This window comes from Oncorhynchus kisutch, linkage group LG26, assembly GCF_002021735.2.
Source record: "Oncorhynchus kisutch isolate 150728-3 linkage group LG26, Okis_V2, whole genome shotgun sequence".
Classification (NCBI taxonomy): Eukaryota; Metazoa; Chordata; class Actinopteri; order Salmoniformes; family Salmonidae; genus Oncorhynchus; species Oncorhynchus kisutch.
Window position 1 is genome coordinate 38,245,647 of NC_034199.2, and position 23,072 is coordinate 38,268,718.

At 48.5% G+C, this 23,072-nt stretch overlaps 1 protein-coding gene across 3 annotated transcripts in view; it reads right to left on the bottom strand.

The window, feature by feature from the left end:
- Positions 1-22,619, bottom strand: part of LOC109883318 (DNA-binding protein SATB2) — a 79,383-nt gene extending 56,764 nt beyond the window's left edge. For 2 of the 3 annotated variants that reach the window (XM_031805810.1, XM_031805811.1), the window contains exon 1: positions 21,840-22,148. The gene's annotated coding sequence lies outside the window, so the exon portion shown is untranslated. Of the gene's footprint in view, positions 1-21,839; positions 22,149-22,238 lie in introns of those variants that run through there. The other variant, XM_031805809.1, reaches the window with a different exon arrangement.
- Between the last annotated feature and the right edge of the window lie 453 nt (positions 22,620-23,072).

Here is a 23,072-nt window from a genome sequence, read left to right on the forward strand (position 1 = left end):
GTTTTCATTTTTACAAGTCGCTTGTTTGTATCAACTGCAAATACATTGGCAACTTTATATTTGTAGTCAACTTTGTTGGCAGTAACAGAGGTGGATAAACCATGTGATCGTGGCCTTAAATATGAGAACACCGAGGTCCAGACTTTGGTCATTTTTCTCATCAAAAAATGAAATACTAATATATATACACAAATAGTACACAATAAAGGGTCAACAGTCAACATGTAAATATTGCACCCAGTGTTCAAAATACTTGTATTCATGATCTGAGTTCTAATCGCGCCGGCCTCTTTGAGAACAAGTGGAATCATGAACAGTGGTTTTTCTTCGTTATGTTCGCCTGCATCTCCTGGATTTGCTGCCTGATTTGCCTTTTTAGCAGCACATTCACCACCAGAGGCGGACTGGACATCTGGCATCTCGGGCAAATACCTGATGGGCTGGTCCATTTTCTGCCTGGAAGGCCTGTCTAACTCTATTGTTTTTGTGCAAAATTATCACTATCTGGCTATCTGGTGGGATTGTAGGGTGGTGGGGTGGTGTCTCTCTCTCCGTCTCTCTCTCCCTCTCTGTCTCCTTCTCTGTCTCCCTCTCTGTCTCCCTCTCCCTCTCTGTCTCCCTCTCTGTCTCCTCTCTGTCTCCCTCTCTGTCTCCTCTCTGTCTCCCTCTCCCTCTCTGTCTCCCTCTCCCTCTCTGTCTCCCTCTCTGTCTCCTCTCTGTCTCCCTCTCCCTCTCTGTCTCCTCTCCCTCTCTGTCTCCCTCTCTGTCTCCCTCTCTGTCTCCCTCTCTGTCTCCTCTCTGTCTCCCTCTCTGTCTCCGTTTCCCTCTCTGTCTCCTCTCTGTCTCCCTCTCCCTCTCTGTCTCCTTCTCTGTCTCCCTCTCCCTCTCTGTCTCCCTCTCTGTCTCCTCTCTGTCTCCTCTCTGTCTCCTCTCTGTCTCCCTCTCTGTCTCCCTCTCTGTCTCCTTCTCTGTCTCCTTCTCTGTCTCCCTCTCTCTCCCTCTTTGTCTCACTCTCCGTCTCACTCCCCGTCTCCCTCTCAATACCAGCAAAATTATCACTATCTGGGCTATCTGGTGGGATTGTAGGGTTGTGTGGTGGTGTCTCTCTCTCCCTCTCTATCTCCCTCTCCCTCTCTGTCCCCCTCTCTGTCTCCCTCTCTGTCTCCCTCTCTGTCTCCCTCTCTGTCTCCTTCTCTGTCTCCCTCTCCCTCTCTGTCCTCCCTCTCTGTCTCCTCTCTGTCTCCCTCTCCCTCTCTGTTCTCTCATACTGGTATTGTGTTCTCTCATACTGGTATTGTGTTCTCTCATACTGGTATTGTTCTCTCATACTGGTATTGTTCTCTCATACTGGTATTGTGTTCTCTCATACTGGTATTGTTCTCTCATACTGGTATTGTTCTTTCACTGGTATTGTTTTCTCATACTGGTATTGTGTTCTCTCATACTGGTATTGTTCTCTCATACTGGTATTGTTCTCTCCTACTGGTATTGTTCTCTCACTGGTATTGTTCTCTCATACTGGGTATTGTTCTCTCATACTGGTATTGTTCTCTCATACTGGTATTGTTCTCTCATACTGGTATTGTGTTCTCTCATACTGGTATTGTTCTCTCACTGGTATTGTTCTCTCATACTGGGTATTGTTCTCTCATACTGGTATTGTTCTCTCATACTGGTATTGTTCTCTCATACTGGTATTGTGTTCTCTCATACTGGTATTGTTCTCTCATACTGGTGTTGTTCTCTCATACTGGTATTGTTCTCTCATACTGGTGTTGTTCTCTCATACTGGTGTTGTTCTCGTCTGGTTCATACTGGTATTGTTCTCTCATACTGGTATTGTTCTCTCATACTGGTATTGTGTTCTCATACTGGTATTGTTCTCTCATACTGGTATTGTGCGTTCAAGAGGCTGCTAAGCCATATATGACACCTGCCATGTATCAAAGAGCAGAGCCGTATTTACATACTAGTCCCTGGACAGAGAGAGAGAGAGAGAGAGAGAGAGAGAGAGAGAGAGAGAGAGAGAGAGAGAGAGAGAGAGAGAGAGAGAGAGAGAGAGAGAGAGAGAGAGAGAGAGAGAGAGAGAGAGAGAGAGAGAGAGAGAGAGAGAGAGAGAGAGAGAGAGGAGAGAGAGAGAGAGAGAGAGAGAGAGAGAGAGAGAGAGAGAGAGAGAGAGAGAGAGAGAGAGAGAGAGAGAGAGAGAGAGAGAGCTATTTAAACATCTTAGGCTAAGCAAGTAAAATATTAGCTACAGTTGATAAATGGCAAGGATATTCTTAAAATTGAAGGTATTACTAGAGAGCAGAGTGAGAGAGAGAGATTAGAGTGAGACAGAGAGAAGAGATTAGAGTGAGACAGAGAGATTAGAGTGAGACAGAGAGATTAGAGTGAGACAGAGAGATTAGAGTGAGACAGAGAGATTAGAGTGAGACAGAGAGATTAGAGTGAGACGAGAGATTAGAGTGAGACAGAGAGATTAGAGTGAGACAGAGAGATTAGAGTGAGAGAGAGAGATTAGAGTGAGACAGAGAGATTAGAGTGAGACAGAGATGATTAGAGTGAACAGAGAGATAAGTGAGACAGGAGAGATTATAGACGTAGTAGAGAGAAGAGAGATTAGAGTGAGACAGAGAGATTAGAGTGAGACAGAGAGATTAGAGTGAGACAGGAGAGATTAGAGTGAGACAGAAGAGATTAGAGTGAGACGAGAGATTAGAGTGAGACAAGAGATTAGAGTGAGACAGAGAGATTAGAGTGAGACAGAGAGATTAAGTGAGACAGAGAGTATTTAGTAGTGGAGACAGATAGATTAGAGTGAGACAGAGAGATTAGAGTGAGACAGAGAGATTAGAGTGAGAGAGAGATTAGAGTGAGACAGAGAGATTAGAGTGAGACAGAGAGATTAGAGTGAGACAGAGAGATTAGAGTGAGACAGAGAGATTAGAGTGAGACAGAGAGATTAGAGTGAGACAGAGAGATTAGAGTGAGACAGAGAGATTAGAGTGAGAGAGAGAGATTAGAGTGAGACAGAGCTTGGCATGATTAACAAGAAACTTTACGTGGGCCAAACAATGGGGCTCACCAACGGGGGGGTACACAATGGAGCTCACCAGAGGGGGGGGTAACACAGTGGAGCTCACCATCGGGGGGGGGGGGGGGTAACACAGTGGAGCTCACCAACGGGGGGGGGGGGTAACAGTGGAGCTCACCATCGGGGGGGGGGGTACACAGTGGAGCTCACCAACGGGGGGGGGGTAACACAGTGGAGCTCACAGAGGGGGGGGGGGGGTAACACAGTGGAGCTCACCAGAGGGGGTGGGAGGTAACACAGTGGAGCTCACCAACGGGGGGAGGGGTAACACAGTGGACTCACCAACGGGGGGGGAGGGGGTAACACAGTGGAGCTCACCAACAAGAGGGGAGGGGTAACACAGTGGAGCTCACCATCGGGGGGGGAGGGGTAACACAAGTGGAGCTCACCATCGGGGGGGGGTAACACAGTGGAGCTCACCAACGGGGGGGGGGTAGACACAGTGGGAGGCTCCCATAGGGGGGGTAACACAGTGGAGCTCACCAGAGGGGGGGGGGGTAACACAGTGGAGCTCACCATCGGGGGGGGGGGGGGGGGGGGGGGTACCAGTGGAGCTCACCAACGGGGGGGGGGTAACGACAGTGGAGCTCACCAGAGGGGGGGGGGGGGGGTAACACAGTGGAGCTCGACCAGAGGGGGGGGGAGGTAACACAGTGGAGCTCACCACGGGGGGGAGGTGTAACACAGTGGAGCTCACCAACGGGGGGGAGGGGGAACACAGTGGAGCTCACCAACAAGAGGGGGAGGGGTAACACAGTGGAGCTCACCAACAAGAGGGGAGGGGTAACACAGTGGAGCTCACCCATCGGGGGGGAGGGGTAACACAGTGGAGCTCACCATCGGGGGGGGTAACACAGTGGAGCTCACCAACGGGGGGGGGGGGGTAACACAGTGGGAGCTCACCATCGGGGGGGGTAACACAGTGGAGCTCACCAGAGGGGGGGGGGGGTAACACAGTGGAGCTCACCATCGGGGGGGGGTTACACAGTGGAGCTCACCAACGGGGGGGAGGGGTAACACAGTGGAGCTCACCAACGGGGGGGAGGGGTAACACAGTGGAGCTCACCAACAGAGGGGAGGGGTACACACGTGGAGCTCACCATCGGGGGGGAGGGGTAACACAGTGGAGCTCACCACCATCGGGGGGGGGGTAACACAGTGGAGCTCACCAACTGGGGGGGGGGTAACACAGTGGAGCTCACCAACGGGGGGGGGGTAACACAGTGGAGCTCACCCATCGGGGGGGGGGGGTCTATAGCTCGGTTTCACCTTTAAATTCAACCTGCAGCTCTGTTCAAGAACACACATAAGCTTATTTTGCTATAATATACTATCTAAGTGTCTACAGCTTAGGAACAGCCATTAAACTGCAATGGAGACAAATTGACTCCTAACTCCCTGTATTTAAGATGATTTTTTTACTCCTTATTGCTTGGCTGGTGGCTTTACCACAACAACACAGAATAGTGCCTCGGTACGCTAGCTAGCCCAGTGTGTGGTCCGTCCACCAGAAAGGATATCATAGTAAATGGGAAGTTGTGGTAGCAACAGTGAATAAGGTTCAGAGATGATAACTTTCTCTTTTGCATAACGTTGATCGTATCTCCTTCCTGCCACACTGACCTCAGCTCCTTCAACCTCTCTCAGTTAATTCGACACAACGTCTCCTCTCCTCCCCTCTTAATGTGATGTTTGTTACTGTAGAGACCCAGTGAAGTCAACTTGTACCAATAAGGAGAGGCTGATACACCCCAGAGGACATTGTGTTGCCTCTCCAATGTCCCTGACTATTATTAAGTTCCTCGAGACGAGGCAGACCAAACCCACTAACAATAGCCAGCCTCAACTGAAAAGTATCAATATCTAACGACAAATCCCTGTTCAGTCAAATTCGGTGATCTGGTGAAACATTCATCTTCTGATTATGGATAGAGTGTAAGATATGTGGCGTATATTAAATATGAAACCCAGAGCCAGACAATGCCTGTTAGCCTGTGGACCTGTAGCGAGAGCAGAGCAGAGCAACCCATGTGTCATAGTGTCAGTATTGGGGTTGGGGATGTGTGTCTGTAGGGAGGGGGCTGTGGTCTGTATGGGTTGGGGCTGTGGTGTCGGTATGGGGTTGGGGCTGGTGTGTCCTGTATGGGGTTGGGGCTGTGTGTCTGTGGGGTTGGGGCTGTGTGTCTGTATGGGTTGGGGCTGTGTGTCTGGTGGGGTTGGGGCTGTGTGTCTGTATGGTTGGGGCTGTGTTCTGTGGGGTTGGGGCTGTTGTGTCTGTGGGGTTGGGGCTGTTGTGTCTGTAGGGAGGGGGCTGTGTGTCTGTGGGGTTGGGGCTGTGTGTCTGTATGGTTGGGGCTGTGTGTCTGTAGGGAGGGGGGCTGGGGCTGTGTGCCTGTTGGGTTGGGCTGTGTGTCTGTGGGGTTGGGGCTGTGTGCCTGTGGGGTTGGGGCTGTGTGCCTGTGGGTTGGGGGCTGTGGTGTCTGTGGGGGTTGGGGCTGTGTGTCCTGTATGGGTTGGGGCTGTGTGCCTGTGGGGGTTGGGGGCTGTGTGCCTGTATGGGGTGTGTGTGTCTCTATGGGTTGTGTGTCTGTATGGGTGTGTGTGTTCTGTATGGGTGTGTGTGTCTCTATGGGTTGTGTGGGTCTGTATGGGTGTGTGTGTCTCTATGGGTGTGTGTGTCCTATATGGGGTGGGTGTGTCTGTATGGGTGTGGTGTGTCTCTATGGGTGTGTGTGTGCTCTATGGGTGTGTGTGTTCGCTATGGGCTGTGTGTCTGTAGGGTGTGTGTGTCTGGTGGTTGTTCTGTAGGGTGTGTGTGTCTCTATGGGTGTGTGTGTCTGTATGGGTGTGTGTGGGTGAGTGCCATGGCCTAGTCTAGACTACAGGGAAAATATGAGTTGCATACAAATGCAAGCACGGATGAATACATACACACACCGCACACAAGACAGACAGACAGACCGACAAGGCACGCACACACACACACAGATAGTTGTGGTAATGGTTAAGAAGCACTTCCACATTGTATATACCAATGCATATCCTACTGTATCATACATTGTGATACTTCTTTGGTGCTGGGAGATCAACAGTGAGATAAAAGCGTCAGTTTAATATTGAGTCGATAAGAAGTTAAATATCTGTCCCGAGATGGCCATTGTTAGGCCTTTTGATAACAGAGAAGACACAGAGGCATTTTTGAGACCCTTGAGCAGCTATTTAGATACAAACTCATTTGAAATTCACTAACTTGATTATCTTGGACACTAAGGTTTAATCTACAATTCATAAGTGGCTACTCCTAAATTTCACAGTCTCACACAGACACAACAAATGCACAGGCACAGACGTAAGATCACAAAGGAAACATACAGACCCACCCTTCTGATGAGACAATACTACAGAGCATGACCAACCTATAACTCCGTGAAACATACAGACACACACGTGTAATTCTAAACCTTCCTACTGTCGAGACACAGAGCAAAGAGTATTCATGAGTTTTCCCATCATCATTTTAATCTGGTGCCATCGCCCAACTCATATTCATTGTTAGAATTGTGCAGTCAAATGACAGGGTGGAACTGTGTAGGCCAAAGACTGTCTCTCTCTCTCTGTACACTCCTGTATTTTTCCTCTCCTTTCTTTTCCCTCTCTCTCCCTCTCATTCACCTCCTCTCTCTCTTTCCNGGGGGGGGGGGGTCTATAGCTCGGTTTCACCTTTAAATTCAACCTGCAGCTCTGTTCAAGAACACACATAAGCTTTATTTTGCTATAATATACTATCTAATGTCTACAGCTTTAGGAACAGCCATTAAACTGCATGGAGACAAATTGACTCCTAACCTCCTGTATTTAAGATGATTTTTTTTTTACTCCTTATTGCTTGGCTGGTGGCTTTACCACAACAACACAGAATAGTGCCTCCGGTACGCTAGCTAGCCCAGTGTGTGGTCGTCCACCAGAAAGGATATCATAGTAAATGGGAAGTTGTGTAGCAACAGTGAATAAGGTTCAGAGATGATAACTTTCTCTTTTGCATAACGTTGAATCGTATCTCCCTTCCTGCCACACTGACCTCAGCTCCCTTCACCTCTCTCAGTTAATTCGACACAACGTCTCCTCTCCTCCCCTCTTTAATGTGATGTTTGTTACTGTAGAGGACCCAGTGAAGTCAACTTGTACCAATAAGGAGGAGGCTGATACACCCCAGAGGACATTGTGTTGCCTCTCCAATGTCCTGACTATTATTAAGTTCCTCGAGACGAGGCAGACCAAACCCACTAACAATAGCAGCCTCACTGAAAAGTATCAATATCTACGACAATCCCTGTTCAGTCAAATTCGGTGATCTGGTGAAAACATTCATCTTTCTGAATTATGGATAGAGTGTAAGAATGTGGCGTATATTAAATATGAAACCCAGAGCCAGACAATGCCTGTTAGCCTGTGGACCTGTAGCGAGAGCAGAGCAGAGCAACCCATGTGTCATAGTGTCATTATTGGGGTTGGGGATGTGTGTCTGTAGGGAGGGGGCTGTGTGTCTGTATGGGTTGGGGCTGTGTGTCTGTATGGGTTGGGGCTGTGTGTCTGTATGGGTTGGGGCTGTGTGTCTGTGGGGTTGGGGATGTGTGTCTGTATGGGTTGGGGCTGTGTGTCTGTGGGGTTGGGGCTGTGTGTCTGTATGGGTTGGGGCTGTGTGTCTGTGGGGTTGGGGCTGTGTGTCTGTGGGGTTGGGCTGGTGGTCTGTAGGGAGGGGCTGTGTGTCTGTGGGGTTGGGGCTGTGTGTCTGTATGGGTTGGGGCTGTGTGTCTGTAGGGAGGGGGCTGGGGCTGTGTGCCTGTGGGGTTGGGGCTGTGTGTCTGTGGGGTTGGGGCTGTGTGCCTGTGGGGTTGGGGCTGTGTGCCTGTGGGGTTGGGGCTGTGTGTCTGTGGGGTTGGGGCTGTGTGTCTGTATGGGTTGGGGCTGTGTGCCTGTGGGGTTGGGGCTGTGTGCCTGTATGGGTGTGTGTGTCTCTATGGGTGTGTGTGTCTGTATGGGTGTGTGTGTCTGTATGGGTGTGTGTGTCTCTATGGGTTGTGTGTGTCTGTATGGGTGTGTGTGTCTCTATGGGTGTGTGTGTCTCTATGGGTGTGTGTGTCTGTATGGGTGTGTGTGTCTCTATGGGTGTGTGTGTCTCTATGGGTGTGTGTGTCTCTATGGGGCTGTGTGTCTGTATGGGTGTGTGTGTCTGTGTGGGTGTGTGTGTCTGTATGGGTGTGTGTGTCTCTATGGGTGTGTGTGTCTGTATGGGTGTGTGTGGGTGAGTGCCATGGCCTAGTCTAGACTTACAGGGAAAATATGAGTGCATACACAAATGCAAGCACGGATGAATACATACACACACACGCACACAGACAGACAGACAGACAGACAGGCACGCACACACACACACAGATAGTTGTGTAATGGTTAAGAAGCACTTCCACATTGTATATACAAATGCATATCCTACTGTATCATACATTGTGATACTTCTTTGGTGCTGGGAGATCAACAGTGAGATAAAAGCGTCAGTTAATATTGAGTCGATAAGAAGTTAAATATCTGTCCCAGAGATGGCCATTGTTAGGCCTTTTGATAACAGAGAAGACACAGAGGCATTTTTGAGACCTTGAGCAGCTATTTAGATACAAACTCATTTGAAATTCACTAACTTGATTATCTGGACACTAAGGTTTAATCTACAATTCATAAGTGGCTACTCCTAAATTTCACAGTCTCACACAGACACAACAAATGCACAGGCACAGACGTAAGATCACAAAGGAAACATACAGACCCACCCTTACTGATGAGACAATACTACAGAGCAATGACCACACCTATAAACAATCCGTGAAACATACAGACACACACGTGTAATTCTAAACCTCCTACACTGTACGAGACACAGAGCAAAGAGTATTCATGAGTTTCCATCATCCTTTGTAATACTGGTGCCATCGGCCAACTCATATTCATTGTAGAATTGTGCAGTCAAATGACAGGGGTGGAACTGTGTAGAGGCCAAAAGACTGTCTCTCTCTCCTCTTGTACACCTCCTGTATTTTCCTCGCTCTCTTTCCCTCTCTCTCCCTCTCATTCACCTCCTCTCTCTCTTTCCCTCTCTCTCTCTCTCATTCACAACCTCTCTCTCTCATTCACCCCCTCTCTCTCTCTCTCCTCTCTCCCCCCTCTCATTTACCTCCTCTCTCTATCTCTCTCTCTCATTCACCTCCTCTCTCTCTCTCTCTCTCTCTCTCTCTCTCTCATTCACCTCCTCTCTCTCTTCTTCCTCTCTACCTTCCTCTATCCTCCCCTTCCACCTCCTCTCTCTATCTCTCTCTCTCATTCACCTCCTCTCTCTCTCTCTCTCTTTCATTCACCTCCTCTCTCTCTTTCTCTCTCTCTCTCTCCCTCTCATTCACCTCCTCTCTCTCTTTCCCGCTCTCTCCCTCTCATTCACCTCTTCTCTCTCTTTCCCGCTCTCTCCCTCTCATTCCCCTCCTCTCTCTCTTTCCCTCCCTCTCATTCACCCTCTCTCTCTCTTTCCCTCTCTCTCATTCTCATTCACCTCCTCTCTCTCTTTCCCTCTCTCTCCCTCCCTCCTCATTCCACCTCCTCTCTCTCTTTCCCTCTCTCCCTCTCATTCACCTCCTCTCTCTCTTTCCCTCTCATTCACCTCCTCTCTCTCTTTCCCTCTCTCTCCCTCTCATTCACAACCTCTCTCTTTCCTTCTCTCTCCCCCTCTTATTCACCTCCTCTCTCTCCCCTCTCATTCACCTCCTCTCTCTCTTTCCCTCTCTCTCTTTCCCTCTCATTCACCTCCTCTCTCTCTTTCCCTCTCTCCCTCTCATTCACCTCCTCTCTCTATTTCCCTCTCTCCCTCTCATTCACCTCTGCTCTCTCTTTCCTCTCATTTCACCTCCTCTCTCTCTCTTTCCCTCTCTCTCCCTCTCATTCACAACCTCTCTCTCTTTCCTTCTCTCTCCCCTCTCATTCACCTCCTCTCTCTCCCTCTCATTCACCTCCTCTCTCTCTTTCCCTCTCTCCCTCTCATTCAACTCTCTCTCTCTTTCCCTCTCATTCACCTCCTCTCTCTCTTTCCCTCTCTCTCCCTCTCATTCACAACCTCTCTCTCTTTCCTTCTCTCCTCCCCCTCTCATTCACCTCCTCTCTCTCCCTCTCATTCACCTCCTCTCTCTCTTCCCTCTCTCTCCCTCTCATTCACAACCTCTCTCTCTCTCTCTCTCTCTCTCTCTCTCTCTCACCTCCTCTTTCAAATTCCCCTCTCTCTCTCTCTCTCTCTCTCTCTCTCTCTCTCTCTCGCTCTCTCTTCCTCTCATTTACCTCCTCTCTCTCTCTTTCTCTCCCCCTCTCATTTACCTTCTCTCACTCTCATTCACCTACTCTCTCTCTCATTCACCCCCTCTCTCTCTCCCCCTCTCATTTACCTCCTCTCTCTATCTCTATCTCTCATTCACCTCCTCTCTCTCTCTCTCTCTCTCTCTCTCTCTCTCTCTCATTCACCTCCTCTCTCTCTTTTCCTCTCTACCTTCCTCTATCCTCCCCTTCCACCTCCTCTCTCTATCTCTCTCTCTCATTCACCTCCTCTCTCTCTCTCTCTCTCTCTCTCTTTCATTCACCTCCTCTCTCTCTCTCTCACTCTCTCTCTCATTCACCTCCTCTCTCTCTCTCTCTCTCTCTCTCTCTCTCTCTCATTCACCTCTCTCTCTTTTCCTCTCTACCTTCCTCTATCCTCCCCTTCCACCTCTTCTTCTTTTCTTTAGCTGTCTTTCTCTCCCCTCTTTCTTGTCTTTTCTGCTCCCTTTTCTGACAGAAAGGGGAGAGTTGCTCTGAACCAGCTGTGCCACACATAGGAAACTGAGGCCAGTAAATGGTGTTCTAACGGATCTAAGTGTACATACAAACATAAACACTATAAAAGGGACAGGCTGAGGGGTGAGTGGATAGGCTGAGGAGTGAGTAGTGACAGGTTGAGGGGTGAGTGACAGGTTGAGGGGTGAGTGACAGGGTGAGGAGTGAGTGACAGGTTGAGGGGTGAGTGACAGGCTGAGGAGTGAGTGACAGGGTGAGGAGTGAGTGACAGGGTGAGGAGTGAGTGACAGGCCTGAGGAGTGAGTGGCAGGTTGAGGGTTGATGGTGTGAGTGACAGGGTTGAGGAAATTGAGTGGCAGGTTGAGGGGTGGGAGGGTGAGTGACAGGGTGAGGAGTGAGTGGCAGGTTGAGGGGTGAGTGGTGAGTGACAGGGTGAGGAGTGAGTGGCAGGTTGAGGGGTGAGTGACAGGCTGAGGAGTGAGTGCACAGGCTGAGGAGTGAGTGGCAGGTTGAGGGTGAGGTGTGATTGACAGGGTGAGGAGTGAGTGGCAGGTTGAGGGGTGAGGAGTGAGTGACAGGTTGAGGGGTGAGTGACAGGCTGAGGAGTGAGTGACAGGGTGAGGAGTGAGTGACAGGCTGAGGAGTGAGTGGCAGGTTGAGGGGTGAGGTGTGAGTGACAGGGTGAGGATTGAGTGGCAGGTTGAGGGGTGAGTGACAGGGTGAGGAGTGAGTGGCAGGTTGAGGGGGTGAGTGGTGAGTGACAGGGTTGAGGAGTGAGTGGCAGGTTGAGGGGTGAGTGACAGGCTGAGGAGTGAGTGACAGGCTGAGGAGTGAGTGGCAGGTTTGAGGGGTGAGGTGTGAGTGACAGGGTTGAGGAGTGAGTGGCAGGTTGAGGGGTGAGGAGTGAGTGGCAGGTTGAGGGGTGAGTGACAGGTTTAGGGGTGAGTGACAGGTTGAGGGGTGAGTGGTGAGTGACAGGGTGAGGAGTGAGTGGCAGGTTGAGGGGTGAGGGGTGAGTGACAGGGTGAGGAGTGAGTGGCAGGTTGAGGGGTGAGTGGTGAGTGACAGGGTGAGGAGTGAGTGGCAGGTTGAGGGGTGAGGGGTGAGTGACAGGGTGAGGAGTGAGTGGCAGGTTGAGGGGTGAGGGGTGAGTGACAGGGTGAGGAGTGAGTGGCAGGTTGAGGGGTGAGTGACAGGTTGAGGGGTGAGTGACAGGTTGAGGGGTGAGGGGTGAGTGACAGGGTGAGGAGTGAGTGGCAGGTTGAGGGGTGAGTGACAGCATGAGGAGTGAGTGGCAGGTTGAGGGGTCAGTGACAGGGTGAGGGGTGAGTGACAGGTTGAGGGGTGAGGGGTGAGTCACAGGGTGAGGAGTGAGTGACAGGGTGAGGGGTGAGTGGCAGGCTGAGGGGTGAGGGGTGGGTGACAGGGTGAGGAGTGAGTGACAGGTTGAAGGGTGAGGGGTGAGTGACAGGGTGAGGAGTGAGGGACAGGTTGAGGGGTGAGTGACAGGGTGAGGAGTGAGTGACAGGTTGAGGGGTGAGTGACAGGGTGAGGAGTGAGTGACAGGCTGAGGAGTGAGTGGCAGGTTGAGGGGGTGAGTGACAGGTTGAGGGGTGAGTGACAGGTTGAGGGGTGAGTGACAGGGTGAGGAGTGAGTGACAGGGTGAGGGGTGAGTGGCAGGTAAGGGGTGAGTGACAGGTTGAGGGGTGAGTGACAGGTTGAGGGGTGAGTGACAGGGTGAGGAGTGAGTGACAGGGTGAGGGGTGAGTGACAGGGTGAGGAAGTGAGTGACAGGGTGAGGGGTGAGAGACAGGGTGAGGGGTGAGGGGTGACAGGGTGAGGAGTGAGTGACAGGGTGAGGGGTGAGAGACAGGGTGAGGGGTGAGTGACAGGGTGAGGGGGTGAGTGACAGGTTGAGGGGTGAGGGGGTGAGTGACAGGGTGAGGAGTGAGTGACAGCGTGAGGGGTGAGAGACAGGGTGAGGGGTGAGAGAGGGTGTGAGAGGGAGAGATTGTATTAGGACAGATAGAGAACAAAAGCGAGTGGAGGAGAAGAAACGCTGTAAGTAAGAACAGAGAAATACAGTCTGAAAGAAGAAGAAGAAGAAGAATACACATATAAAGTGAATGATGGAAAATACTAAATGCCGATAACCTGTGGAGAGACAGAGCACAAAACAGAGGAAGGCTAAACATCTAAAGAGAAAACGAGAGAGACAAATTTCCAGTAGCTCTTCGCCCCCACATAGTAAACCACACATGCCTAGCCTGTCCCACACAAACATATCTATTTGCTAACAGTGTGATCAGATTGTATTAAAGAAATGCTCCACCATAGAAATGCAAAGCAGGAAGGGAGAAGGGCTGAAGGGTGAGGGGTGAGTGACAGGGTGAGGAGTGAGGGACAGGTTGAGGGGTGAGTGACAGGGTGAGGAGTGAGTGACAGGTTGAGGGGTGAGTGACAGGGTGAGGAGTGAGTGACAGGCTGAGGAGTGAGTGGCAGGTTGAGGGGTGAGTGACAGGTTGAGGGGTGAGTGACAGGTTGAGGGGTGAGTGACAGGGTGAGGAGTGAGTGACAGGGTGAGGGGTGAGTGGCAGGTTAAGGGGTGAGTGACAGGTTGAGGGGTGAGTGACAGGTTGAGGGGTGAGTGACAGGGTGAGGAGTGAGTGACAGGGTGAGGGGTGAGTGACAGGGTGAGGAGTGAGTGACAGGGTGAGGGGTGAGAGACAGGGTGAGGGGTGAGGGGTGACAGGGTGAGGAGTGAGTGACAGGGTGAGGGGTGAGAGACAGGGTGAGGGGTGAGTGACAGGGTGAGGGGTGAGTGACAGGTGAGGGGTGAGGGTGAGTGACAGGGTGAGGAGTGAGTGACAGCGTGAGGGGTGAGAGACAGGGTGAGGGGTGAGAGAGGGTGTGAGAGGGAGAGATTGTATTAGGACAGATAGAGAACAAAAGCGAGTGGAGGAGAAACGCTGTAAGTAAGAACAGAGAAATACAGTCTGAAAGAAGAAGAAGAAGAAGAATACACATATAAAGTGAATGATGGAAAATACTAAATGCCGATAACCTGTGGAGAGACAGAGCACAAAACAGAGGAAGGCTAAACATCTAAAGAGGAAAACGAGAGAGACAAATTTCCAGTAGCTCTTCGCCCCCACATAGTAAACCACACATGCCTAGCCTGTCCCACACAAACATATCTATTTGCTAACAGTGTGATCAGATTGTATTAAAGAAATGCTCCACCATAGAAATGCAAAGCAGGAAGGGAGAAGGGCTTATGACACATTATTAACCATATTACCAGGAAAGATTAGATGAATCACATTACTGAACGTCCACTCAGCAGAGCTCTGTTCTCCAATAAACACCTGGACCGTGTCCCAAATGGCACCCTGTATAGTGCACTACTTTAGATGAGATCCCTTTGAGCCCTGGTAAAAAAAATAGTGCACTACATATGGAAAAGGGTGTCATTTGGGACAAAGTCCTGTTTTACAGCAGGGCTATCATACTTTTGGCTAATGCTGCTCTCTATGACAGACATAAAAGATGGGTAGAGGGAGAGATATTAGAAGTGTTGCTATTTTCTCCTCTGCAGAGAATTGGAGAGTTGGAGAGAGAAGGGGAGAGTGGAGAGAGAGGGGAGAGTTGGAGAGAGAAGGGGAGAGTTGGAGAGAGAGGGGGAGAGAGGGGGGGGAGAGTTGCAGAGAGAAGGAGAGAGTGGAGAGAGAAGGGGAGAATTGGAGAGTTGGAGAGAGAAGGGGAGAGTGGAGAGAGAGGGAGGGAGTTGGAGAGAGGGGGTGAGAGTTGGAGAGTTGGAGAAAGAAGGGGAGAGTTGTGGAGAGAGGGGGAAAGTTGGAGAGTTGGAGAGAGAGGGGGAGAGTTGGAGAGAGGGGGTGAGAGTTGGAGAGTTGGAGAAAGAAGGGGAGAGTTGTGGAGAGAGGGGGAAAGTTGGAGAGAGAGGGAGGGAGTTGGAGAGAGGGGGTGAGAGTTGGAGAGTTGGAGAAAGAAGGGGAGAGTTGTGGAGAGAGGGGGAAAGTTGGAGAGTTGGAGAGAGAGGGGGAGAGTTGTAGAGAGAGGGGGAGAAATTGGAGAGAGGGGGAGGGAGTTGGAGAAAGAAGGGGAGAGTTGTGGAGAGAGGCGGAGTGTTGTAGAGAGAGGGGGAGAGTTGGAGAGAGAGGGGAGAGTTGTAGAGAGAGGGGGAGAGTTGGAGAGAGAGGGGGAGAGAGAGGGGGAGAGGGGGAGAGTTGTAGAGAGAAGGGGAGAGTTGGAGAGAGAGGGGAGAGTTGGAGAAAGAAGGGGCGAGTTGGAGAGAAGGGGTGAGAGTTGGAGAGTTGGAGAAAGAAGGGGAGAGTTGTGGAGAGAGGGGGAAAGTTGTAGAGAGAGGGGGAGAGTTGTAGAGAGAGGGGGAGAATTGGAGAGTTGGAGAGAGAAGGGGAGAGTTGGAGAGAGAGGGAGGGAGTTGGAGAAAGAAGGGGAGAGTTGTGGAGAGAGGGGGAGAGTTGGAGAGAGAGGGGGAGAGTTGGAGAGTTATAGAGAGAGGGTGAGATTTGTAGAGAGAGGGGGAGAGTTGGAGAGAGAGGGGGAGAGTTGGAGAGAGAGGGGGAGAGAGAGGGGGAGAGGGGAGAGTTGGACAGGGGGGGTTGGAGAGATGGGGGGAGTTGGAGAGAGAGGGGGAGAGTTGGGGAGATTTGGAGAGAGGGGGGAAGAGTTGTAGAGGGGGAGTTGTAGAGAGAGGGGGAGAGTTGGAGAGAGAAGGGGAGAATTGGAGAGTTGGAGAGAGAAGGGGAGAGTTGGAGAGAGAGGGAGAGAGTTGGAGAGAGAGGGAGGGAGTTGGAGAAAGAAGGGGAGAGTTGTGGAGAGAGGGGGAGAGTTGTAGAGAGAGGGGGAGAGTTGGAGAGAGGGGGGAGAGTTGGAGGGGGAGTTGGAAGGGGAGAGGGCCCTTCTGGCGAACATGTTTAGCTCTCTCATAAACATCTCATTTGATAAGAGTTAACAGCAGGACTTTATAACCCCACCCTTTGTGTATGCACACACACACATACACAGGAAAACAGACACACATATGCGGGCACACACACGCAAACCACAGGCCACACACAACACAGGCTGACTGCTTTGACACTTCCAGGGACCACACACTGACTCACAGGCACACACATGGGACCCTAGGTCAGCCTTCTGACTAACACAGTCTGGGACCACACACACCACACACACGCATGCACACACGCAAGCATTCACGCACGCATGCGCACACACACTAACAGAGACACACACACAAACTCAGCCTTCCGCGTGACAACAATGACACTGGAGCAGCGTCCTCACACCCACTGTGTCCTGATCTCCTGTGTATGGTGTGCTGTGTGGACGGCTGTGACGGCCACTAGATAATCTACACAGTAACAGGCATGCCACATCAACAGGGCTGCTGCTTTGCACAACCTACATGCCAAAGCCAACTCAACTCAGTCCCACCTCAGCCTGGATCGCACCGGAATCACACCAGACTCACCAGAAGAGGAATGGCTCTGGCTTAGACACCATCAATCCCTCTAGGCTTTACAGTAACATACAGTTTAGCGCTTATATGTCCAGTGTATTCATTTATATTATGCCATAATAACTATCCAAAGTGACTTACAGTCACGCGTGCATACATTTTATGGTACAGGTGTTCTCAGCGGGAATCTAACACACGATGGAAGACTAGAAGCTACCATTTGGATCACTACGTTGAAGTGGTTATTAGTATGCCCTTTATTTCCCAATAGGCCATCCCTGACGATATCTAATCTGCTGTTTAATAGCATAGACACACCTTTGATATGTGAACACAGATTGCTGGGTTTACACAAGAAAAAATAGACAGTGAACAGGATATGTGGAGGGATGGAGGATGGAGGGGTGGAGGCATGGAGGGCGGGGTTGAGGATGGAGAGAGGGAGGTGGGATGAAGGGAAGGGAGGAGGGAGGAAGATGGGATGAAGGGAAGGGAGGAAGATGGGATGGAGGGAAGGGAGGAGTGAGGAAGATGGGATGGAGGGAAGGGAGGAGGGAGGAAGATGGGATGAAGGGAAGGGAGGAGGGAGGAAGATGGGATGAAGGGAAGGGAGGAGGGATGAAGGGGAAGGGGGAGGGAGGAAGATGGGATGGAGGGAAGGGAGGAGGGAGGAAGATGGGATGAAGGGAAGGGAGGAGGGAGGAAGATGGGATGAAGGGAAGGGAGGAAGATGGGATGAAGGGAAGGGAGGAGGGAGGAAGATGAGATGAAGGGAAGGGAGGAGGGAGGAAGATGGGATGAAGGGAAGGGAGGAAGATGGGATGAAGGGAAGGGAGGGAGATGGGATGAAGGGAAGGGAGGAAGGAGGAAGATGGGATGAAGGGAAGGGAAGAGGGAGGAAGATGGGGTGTAGGGAAGGGAGGAAGATGAGATGAAGGGAAGGGAGGAGGGAGGAAGATGGGATGAAGGGAAGGGAGGAAGATGGGATGAAGGGAAGGGAGGAGGGAGGAAGATGGGATGAAGGGAAGGAGGAAGATGGGATGGAGGGAAGGGAGGAAGATGGGATGAAGGGAAGGGAGGAGGGAGGAAGATGGGATGGAGGGAAGGGAGGAAGATGGGATGAAGGGAAGGGAGGGAGATGGGATGAAGGGAAGGGAGGAAGGAGGAAGATGGGATGAAGGGAAGGGAAGAGGGAGGAAGATGGGATGAAGGGAAGGGAGGAAGATGAGATGAAGGGAAGGGAGGAGGGAGGAAGATGGGATGAAGGGAAGGGAGGAGGGAGGAAGATGGGATGAAGGGAAGGGAGGAGGGAGGAAGATGGGATGAAGGGAAGGGAGGAGGGAGGAAGATGGGATGAAGGGAAGGGAGGAGGGAGGAAGATGGGATGAAGGGAAGGGAGGAGGGAGGAAGATGGGATGAGGGGAAGGGAGGGGGGAGGAAGATGGGATGAAGGGAAGGGAGGAAGATGGGATGAAGGGAAGGGAGGAGGGAGGAAGATGGGATGAAGGGAAGGGAGGAGGGAGGAAGATGGGATGAAGGGAAGGGAGGAGGGAGGAAGATGGGATGAAGGGAAGGGAGGAGGGAGGAAGATGGGATAAAGGGATATGGCAAAAATGCAGCGGTGACAGGTCTCTTTGACAAGTCTCATTTTTTGCGTATTGCTTTTGATGCAATCTTGACACATTTGAGTATTTCATTACGCAGCTGAATTATTGACTCTTCTGTATAGCATTCCCCCCAAAACAGCCACATTCATTATCAAGTTGGCTGTGTTTATTTAAATAAATGTAGATAGGCCTACAGTATTGCTGGGGAGAGAAAGTTAAGTCGGGAATACTTTCTCTTAAATCGCTCTGATTTCAAATATTCAAATTGGCGGATGATGCCTTTGATGATGATGTGGATCTTAATTAAGGCAGCACGTAGCCTAGCACTAAAGAGCGTTGGGTCTGTAACCGAAAAGTTAAATCCCCGAGCTGGTTCAAATCCCCGAGCCGAATATGAGAAAAATCTGTTGATATGCCCTTGAGCATACCCTAATTGCTCCATTAAGTAGCTCTGGATAAGAGCATCTGCAAAATTACTCAAAATTAAGAAAAAAAATGTCAGTTGGCTTCGGGGTCAATGACAGTTGAAAAACATTTCCTGAAGTGATACAAATCCTAGTTTTGAATTCATGGTATGAGAAAAGGCACGGCGAAAAGTCGGATTTTCATCATTTAAAAAAATCTATTCTTTCGGTTATGACACGCGCTTGTGCGCGCTATAAAGTCAGTTCCTTCTAGTGCCGAGAAAATGTGAGCTCTGTGCCAAAATCTCAACATATACGCAAACTTTAAACAAAATTAGATCTGGTGTGAATGAAAAAAAAGTCTACATTTTAAGTGCTGACACAAATTCCTGTTTCTTTCGGCTTGGCACATAACTTTGTTGGGCTGCTCTGTTTACTCAAACATACAAGAGACACGTTAATGTAAAAGAGAAAATGGTCGATGATGACAATTGTAATAAAATAATGGTTCCATCCAACTGACTGGTGGCAACAATACAACTAATCTCTCTCTCTCTCTCTCTACTGTACTAGAATTGGCCTAAACGTTTTTGCCAGAGCTACTCCCCGAATTAATGATGGGAGCGACTGTTTTCCATTTAGTCTGAAATGCAGCATCGCTTCAACCCCTGATCGCATGTTACCCGTATTGATTGCAAGAGGAAACGTAGACCTTATAATTGTATTGGCAACATTTGCGTTTAAGGCCGCTTCCTGACTTACTTGCCTGTTTGGTTGCCCGTGGCCTCCTATTGACGATGTCTCACAGAAGAAAAGAACTAGCATAATTGGTCTGTGCATGAGAGAGATTAAGGAAAGGATCAGACGACCCCCTCTGTGAAAATGAGAGACAGACTAGCCTACCTCCACTGTCACTGATGCCGTGTGGGATTCATAACTTTGTTGCATAAAGCTCATTATCAGTCTATACGTCCATGCTCTTCTCATTAGTATTGGAGGTATGGAGCTGTTGAATTCGGTGAAAGTATGCTATGCCTAATACCAGATGTAGTAGCTATGTGGAATATTATACAGGTAATAAAATATATATTCCCATACCATTACGTGCCTATTAGCCACTAATCAATCCATACATGATAAGATTTAAATCTAACAAATAGTATGCATGACTTTGTATGAACGCTAGAGTTTTAGGAATGACCTATACAGTTAGACAAGTGACGAAATGTTCTATTGGGGGGAAGAGGAAACTGTAGGCTTCCGTAGCTGCCTCGCAGTCTAACTAGGGTGAGGAGAGCAAATTAGAAATGTGAAAATTATTCGGCCACCTTTTGAGGAATAGCAGATCAATAGAAAGTGTTTGTTTATTATTCAATACCCTACCAACGCGTTTTGGCATATAGCTTTTAATTAGGATGCTTAGAAGACACATGATCGTATTATTATAGGCCTAAAATATGATATTAATTCATTAGAATACATGTAATTATATTTCATATAGGTTTACAATAATATAGGCTAATGTCCAACAAATGACAACAAAACTAATTCGCTAAATAATTACTACATCATTTGATGAATGATTTAGTTAATACGTACCTTTTCATTAACTCCATGAGTGGAAATTCACGTAATTCTAAATTAAAAACGTGTCTGTTAATTTATAACTCAACTGACACCTTTCAAACAGTAATGGCTCAGTCATTCAGTCATTAAGAAGTTCAACAAGACAGTTCTAAGAAAATGCTAATCATGACGCAGTTTCACAAAGTAGGCTACATTATGTGATTTTCCTAAGACAACAGTTAAGTCCAAATCTTCAATAAGGTTACATATTAGTCAAAGGAAAAAGACAACCTAAATAAGCACACACACACACACACACACACACAAATATAAAGAAATATGTTCCATTTTGGGACAAACACACGTTCGCGAGAGCAGCGCATGTCTCCTAACCTAGTCCTTTGGTGAATTGATAAATTATTCACTCAAACGATTATCTTTTTGGGGCAAAAAGGTTCACCATATGAATCACCATAAACACCATAAAACCTCATCGCAAAATAAGGCCTAAAACTTTACTCAGGATGTTATTCAAAACAAAATACGCTAAAATAGCACTCGGCCTACGCAGGAGAATGAATTAATGATTTGTAATTTGAAAGCGTTTACTCGATGGAGACATAACAATAAGGAAGATGAACCTTTGTGTGTGGCATTACAGGGCCAACTCTACTCTAAACGTGGTGTTTCTATTCATACACTCCCAGGAACACTGAATAGCCTAGGTTTTAAACTAAATTCCAACCAGGGTCAGCAACTGAAAGAAAATGGAATTTGTGTTTTACATAATCTATATTTGATTGATAAACATCACACCTTATAACAACCATGGAGTTATCAAAATAACTGTTTTCACTTTGACAATGAAGAAGTATGCCGTTTCACGAGCTGAAAATGAGCACAATCCTACATGTAAAAAGTAGTCAAACATTAAAAAATAAGTTATCTTGGCCAGGTCGCAGTTGTAAATGTGAACTTGTTCTCAACTAGCCTACCTGGTTAAATAAAGGTGTTCTCAACTAGCCTACCTGGTTAAATAAAGGTGTTCTCAACTAGCCTACCTTGTTAAATAACGGTGAAATAATAATAATATATATTTTTTAACTTAAAGTCTGCATGCATAGCTAGAAGTGTATTCCTCGTTTTCCCCTAGTCTACCATAGGGACATTCGTCTGACCTTTCTTATGCACGAGTCACATCAATCAGATGAAACAGAATGATAGGCTACATACAGTATGTCGGCATATCTGAAATCATTATTATAAAAATTGCTTGATAATCATGAATTCTTATAGTTATCATACTATCATTTATCAGTCGGCTATAGGCTAACATAATAATTGTCCTCATATTATTACATTGGACTATTAATATAATAGGTTACTAATAATACTAATAATTATTATTATTATAATAATTAATTATAATTAATTATAATAAATATAATAATCGTTTAGATCGTTTAGTCTGATTGTTATATAGATTAAGTCTCCGAAAAACTCCCCATAAACAACTTTGGGAGAATTGGAGATATGCTATATATATCGTTTATAGACCTATTAATAATTAAATTTAAACGTTTAAGCCAATAGTTTAGCCTATCGATCATTTGAGCATGGGCTTTTTACACCTGAGCGCAACACGTGATTTTTCTTTCTCATAATCAATTGCATTACTGCATAACACAGCTGCTGCTCATGTCTGGTCCGAAAATATATACAGCATTATGGCTTATATTCATGTGAAATAGATGGAAACGGTGAGATTTGTCACTATGGAACACCTCTGACTTGTACTCACTGCTTATGGCGTGTCTGTACCTCTGCTGGCCGTTGAGGAGGCTCTGTCCATTGATTAAAAGTATCGAATCCAGGGTTGGGCTGCGTCGGATCAACGACGGGCGGAAATCGGCTAAGGTCGGTGCGCTGGACACAACTTCGTTCTCGGGGCGCTGGATGTGAGCGAGTCGGAGAGAAAGGGGAGGATGGGTGACAAGGGTAGACAATGTTGGTTTATTGTCTGTGTGTGAGAGTGAGAGAGTGAGAGTGAGAGAGTGAGAGTGAGAGAGTGAGAGAGAGTGAGAGAGAGAGAGAGAGAGAGAGAGAGAGAGAGAGAGAGAGAGAGAGAGAGAGAGAGAGAGAGAGAGAGAGAGAGAGAGAGAGAGAGAGAGAGAGAGAGAGAAAAGTGTCTCTTTCGCACCAGACCAGTGCGTCGAGGAGGCTGGCTTGAGCGCTAAATCCTGCTGGAGCTCGAGCAGCTGCGTGTCGCGGCGCAGAGGACTTCGTCAATGGGCACAGCTGGAGTCGTTTGATCGCACTTCGTTTCAGGCGTCACCGGTTAGAAAAGGCTGAGGCACAAATCTGTGCCCGAGAACAAGGAAAACACAAAACGCATCATAACCAGAAAAATTGTAACAACAGGCAAAACAACCAAGTTCCTCAAACAAAATAAAAATGTACCGAAATCACAGTGTTTGCGACACAGATAATGTTTGAACTGAAGAAAACTTGATATCCGCCAAACGGTTACAGTTTCGCGGAGAGCAATCTGATTGTGTCACGTTCAATCAGTCCGGTGTCAACCGGCGCGCTAACTGACAGGCTGGTTCATGGAAGAGGGAGGCGAGAGGCAGAGAGGCGTGGAGAGACGGAAGCGAGCGCAGGGGAGAGGGGAGGAGGCATCAAAAGTAATTTGGCCTATTCCTTCCTTGGTGTTTTGCTTAAATCCAACTAATATAAGTCAGAATATTTTGCACTTTTTTTGTCTTATTTTGCACATTTGTCTTTTTCCTTCCAAACATCAGTTTTGGCGAGACTGTGCGCCATTGCCATTCACATATATTTGATTTCTGATACAATGTGTGCCTGTGTCAGATACAAATGATGTCATTACTGATAATTAACAACAATGAACTATCATCAGAGTAGATTGGCAGGTAGATGATATACAAAAGGGTGAGGTTTAAGTCCATGCTCAACAACGATATCAGTAGTCTAATAAACGTGGACTAAATAGCCGTCCCTGCCTCTGCCC